The 5,019-nt window shown below is 36.3% G+C and overlaps 1 non-coding gene across 1 annotated transcript; it reads right to left on the bottom strand.

Annotated features, from left to right (window-relative positions):
* Positions 1–607: 607 nt before the first annotated feature.
* On the bottom strand, positions 608–713 carry LOC131830914 (U6 spliceosomal RNA). The gene has a single exon (XR_009353446.1). It is a non-coding gene; the product is annotated as a U6 spliceosomal RNA (small nuclear RNA).
* Positions 714–5,019: the final 4,306 nt, after the last annotated feature.

Genomic DNA, 5,019 nt, shown 5'->3' on the forward strand with positions numbered 1-5,019 from the left:
ATCAGTTTGGGAAGAATTGATGTTTTCACACTATGGAGTCTTCTGATTGAAGTACATGTTCAGCCTCTCCATTTATTTCCATCTTCTGTAATTCCTTCAGTGATGTTTTATAGTTTTTAGTGTATAGTTCTTGTATTTTTCTCATATATTCCTAAGTATTTGATAATTTTATGCTATTGGTAATAGTTTTGGTTTTTAATTTCAAGTTCTGATTTTCTATTGCTACTACATAGAAATATGATTAATTTTTATATAAATATATTAATATACATTTTATATTTATATTAATATATTTTATATTAATTTTATATTAATTTTTATATTGATCTTGTATTGTACAAACTGAATAAACTCTCTTAAATAGTTCTAAGAATATCTTTGTAGATTAATAGGAACTTTTGGTTGCATGATCATGTTTTTTTGTGAATAAAGACAGCTTTTATTCTTCCTTTACAATCTGGATGCTTTTTTTTCCTCTTCCTTGGCTTATTGCACTGACTGGAATTTACCAGTGATAGATTTTACCAAACTTCTGGACATGCAGTTTTATTTGTAGGAAGGTTTTAAACTACAAATTCAATTTCTTTTCTTTTCTTTTTTTTTTTTTTTTAATATGGAATGCTTCACGAATTTGCGTGTCATCCTTGTGCAGGGGCCATGCTAATCTTCTCTGTATCATTCCAATTTAATATATGTGCTGCCGAAGCGAGCACTACAAATTCAATTTCTTTATAAATAAAAGGATTTTAAAAAAGTTATCTATTTTTTCTTGAGTTAGTTGTGGTGATATGTGTCTTTAAAGGAAATTGTCTATTTCATTGAAGTTGTCAAATTTATTGACATAAAATTGCTCACAATTGAATCTTTTTATTATATCTTTTATATCTATAGAATCTGTAATGACAGTACCTCTCTCATTCCTGATATTAAGAATTTTTATCTTTTGCCTTTTTTCTTTAGTTGTTTTTCTAGAATTTTAGAAATTTCATTGCTTTTCCCCCAAAAACTTACTTTTGGTTTTGGTTTCTTTATGTTTTCTTATTGGTTTCTGTTTTGTATTTTATTGATTTTTTGTTGTTGTTGTTCTGACCCTTATTATTGCATTGATTTTGTTTACTTTAGGTTTAATTTGTTCTTCTTTTTCTAATTTTTAGAAGTGGAAGCTGAGAAAATTGATTTGAAACTTCTTTTCTAAAACAGGCATTTATTGCTATCAATTACTGCCTACATACTATTTTAGTGGCATCCCAGAAATTGTGGTATATTGTCTTTATTGTCATTCAGTTTGAAACACTTTTAAAATTTCTTTTAGTTTCTTTTTTGTCCCACTGGTTATTTAGAAAGTGTGTTATTTAATTTTAAATATTGGAGAATTTTCCAGAGCATTTTTTAAAAAATTATTTTCAAATTTAATTCCTTCATGGCCAGAAGACATATTTGACATAACTAGAAAACTTTTACATTATCAAATCTACTTTATGGTCCAGACCATATGTAGTCTTTCATGAGAACTATTCCATGTGCACTTGAAATGAATGTGATTCTCTTGCTGTTGAATGGACTATGAATGTCAGTTAGGTGATGTTGATTGGTAGTTTTATTTGGGTCTTCTAAATCCTTATGTATTTCCTATCTCTTTGTTTCATTGGTTATTGAGAGAAGGATCTTACAATTATTGATTATAATTTGAAACTCTAGGTACATAAATGTTTAGGATTGTTTTGTCTTCATGAAGAATTGATGCTCTGATTAATATGAAAAGACTAATTCTGGTGATAATCTTTGCACTGAAATGTACTTTACCTGATATTAATAATAGGCAGTCCAACTTTCTTTATGTTTACCAGTTTATTAAAGGATGTGATAAAGGATGCAAATCACCCATCTGATGAAGAGATACTTAAGGTGAGGTATGGGGAAAGGGCATGCCCTCTCCAGACATACCACTCTCCCCTATCTCTGTGTGTTCACCAACCTGGAAGCTCAGTCAAACTTTCTTTCAATTCAATGCTAGTATGCTGTTTTCCACTCTTTCTGTTACTATTTGCAAAACTATTTTTGTTTCTATCTGTATCTTTATGTATTTTGAAGCTTCATTATTAGGTGTACAAATATTTAGGACTTTTATATTCCTTAATGAATCGATCCATTTATCACTTTGAAATGACCTTCATTTCTGGTAAGGTACTTTGCTTTTGAAATCTATTTTGTCTAATATTAATATAGCCTCTTGAGCATTCTTTCCAATCAGCATTAGCATGGTATATTGTTACGTTTAACCTTTTTGTATCTTCTTTCTGTTAAAGTGCATTTTTTTTTTTAAAGACTTTATTTACTTGACAGACAGAGACCACAAGTAGGCAGAGAGGCAGGCAGAGAGAGAGGGAAGCAGGCTCCCTGCTGAGAGAGCCGGATGCAGGGCTCAATCCCAGGACCCTGGGATCATGACCCGAGCCGAAGGCAGAGGCCCTAACCCACTGAGCCACCCAGGTGCCCCTAAAGTGCGTTTCTTTAGAGGAGCATATAGTTGGGTCTTGTTTTTTTGACTTAATCTGATGATTTTTGGCCTTCGAATTGATATGTAAACCATTGACATTTAGTGTTATTATTGTTGTTAGATTTAAGTCTGTCATCTTAATTGTTCTGTATTTGTCTCATCTGTCTTTGCCCCCCTTTTTTCCTTTTCTGACTTTTTTGGATTACATTTTTTAAAATTTCATATTCTTTGTTGGTATTTTTAGTGGTGGCTCCTTTGTGTTATTTTAGTAGTTTAGAGTTTATAGTATATAACTTATTATAGACTACTTCAAGTAATATTATGTCATTTCATATATACTCTAAGAACCTCATAGTATATACTTCCATTTGTCTTCTGGTCTTGTGCTATTGTGGTTATACATTTTATATTTACATATTTTATGTAATCCCACACCACATCATTATTATATTTGTTTAAAGCATAAACATATTTATCTTTATCTTTCATAAAGGTATTTAAAGATTTATACTCTTTAAAGATATTTATATAATAATAAAAAGCCTTACATAGCTCCCACTAAGACTGTCACACAGCAGGTCCTCCATAAAGTTCTGTCAAATGAATGAACAAGTAAATGTACTGATAAAAAAAGTGATTTGAGTGAAAATAGAAGTGTTACCTGTTCTGATTTGGGGTAGTCACATTTGCCTGGACCATACCTAAAAACACAATTTGCTGTTTTAAAAGCTACATAGGCAGACCAATCAATGTAGATGCTTTAAGAAGGGCATTTGCATACATCCGGGCACTAGTGGATGAGGTTAACAGAGTGAGGTCATGAACAGTAGGGTGGTCTGGTGGACAAGGCTCCTCCCTGGATTGAGTCCACTGGGGGTCAGAAGTTCAGGGGCCTACCACTTCTGAGACTCATGGCTTTTGGCAAGCCACTTAACTCCCCTGATGTGTTTGTCACTTAACAACCTCACATAGTTGGTCTCAGTCTCAAAGGGAATAATTAATGCAGAAGTTCTTTGTAAATGGCAAAGTGCTAGGCAACTCTAAAGGGCATTAGCAGTGCTGAGAAAGGGACAGCGTGAACTCTGAGTCTATTGCCTAGTTCTGGTGACTATGGAATAAAATGGGATTAATCTCCAATTTCCAGCATTGAGCTCCTCAGAAAAAGTGTCTAGTACCATGTTCCACCAGAAATTCTGAGCTTACTGGTGCTTACCTGACAAGCAGGGGACCCACCAGTGGGCTGAGGGTGTGCCATTTTGCAGTTAAAGCCTCTCTTCCCAGGCAGAAAGCATCTGTTTCTGTACAATAATTAGTCTTAGTCCACTAGTAGCATAATCACCAAAATGGTTCAAGCCATCAGAAAGACAGTGTTGGTTAACTCTATGAATGGAAGGAGGGACTTTCCCTAAAATAGTCTCAGAAACTGGGGAAAGTACAGCTAGGCTGAGGATTTGTTGTGGGAGGACTTAGCAGATTAATTTTCTCTTATAATGGGTTTCATCTGTGATTCAATCTCTAATTCCAGGAACTCTCATTTCTTAGATCTGACAAGTTCTTCACCAGTAATGATGGAGACAAAAACCTGAAATGATTAAACAGGTGTTTCCCCCCCAGGTCCTGAGTCCCTCCAATTCCCCTAGTTTCCTCTTGAGAGAGCTCCAATCCATTCAGATCATGAGGAATTTACATTTGAGGGTCTGTCCAGTTCTACTCCTCTGAATGAGCTGGCTTGAAGAATCCCCCTTAGATGATGGATGATGCTGGTGGCAGAGAAGAGCTTCTCCCTTGTCCTCCTTCCCCAGCTCTATGACATTCTAGGGCATGAGGATTGGTTCCTGGGTTCTTCTGGGGCTGGAGAGGTTTACCTCTTTCGAGTCTACCACTGGGTGTAGCCACAGTGAAAAAGCAACCAGGCCTGAAGGTCTAGAGGTGTGTGTCTCTGTGCTTGTTGGTGAGCTCTCTTTCATTCTGGGCCTGGTGGGAAGATGTGGTAATGCTGTGTGCTGAGAAAGGAGAAGCAATGACACATTTTTGGATAAAGATGCTCCATCAAGTTAACAGCTATCTTCATGACCGCAGCAAGGTTCTCAAGCTCAGTTGTCCACTGCTGCCCTGGTCCTGCCTACCAGGCTACACTATGTGTAACTGGGCCTGAGGACAACATGGCTCTGCTTCTTTTTGAAACTTAAAAAAAAAAAAATATTTTTTAATTTATTTGAGAGAGAGAGCATGAGAGAGAGAGAGAGAGCATGAGAGGGGGTAGGGGTCAGAGGAAGAAGCAGACTCCCCACTGAGCAGAGAGCCTGATGCAGGACTCCATCCTGGGACTCCAGGATCATGACCTGAGCCAAAGGCAGTTGCTTAACCAACTGAGCCATCTACACACCCTGTCTAGCAGCTCATTTTTGTCTGTCCTGCCCTGGCTGCTGTGAGGCCACTTTGATGTACACAGTCCATTTCAAGGAACCTCATGGTGATAACCGCCTTGGAAGGCTGCTGTCTTTGGACTCAGTGAGTCCCGG

The sequence above is a fragment of the Mustela lutreola genome, chromosome 4, assembly GCF_030435805.1.
Source record: "Mustela lutreola isolate mMusLut2 chromosome 4, mMusLut2.pri, whole genome shotgun sequence".
In the NCBI taxonomy this organism is placed as follows: Eukaryota; Metazoa; Chordata; class Mammalia; order Carnivora; family Mustelidae; genus Mustela; species Mustela lutreola.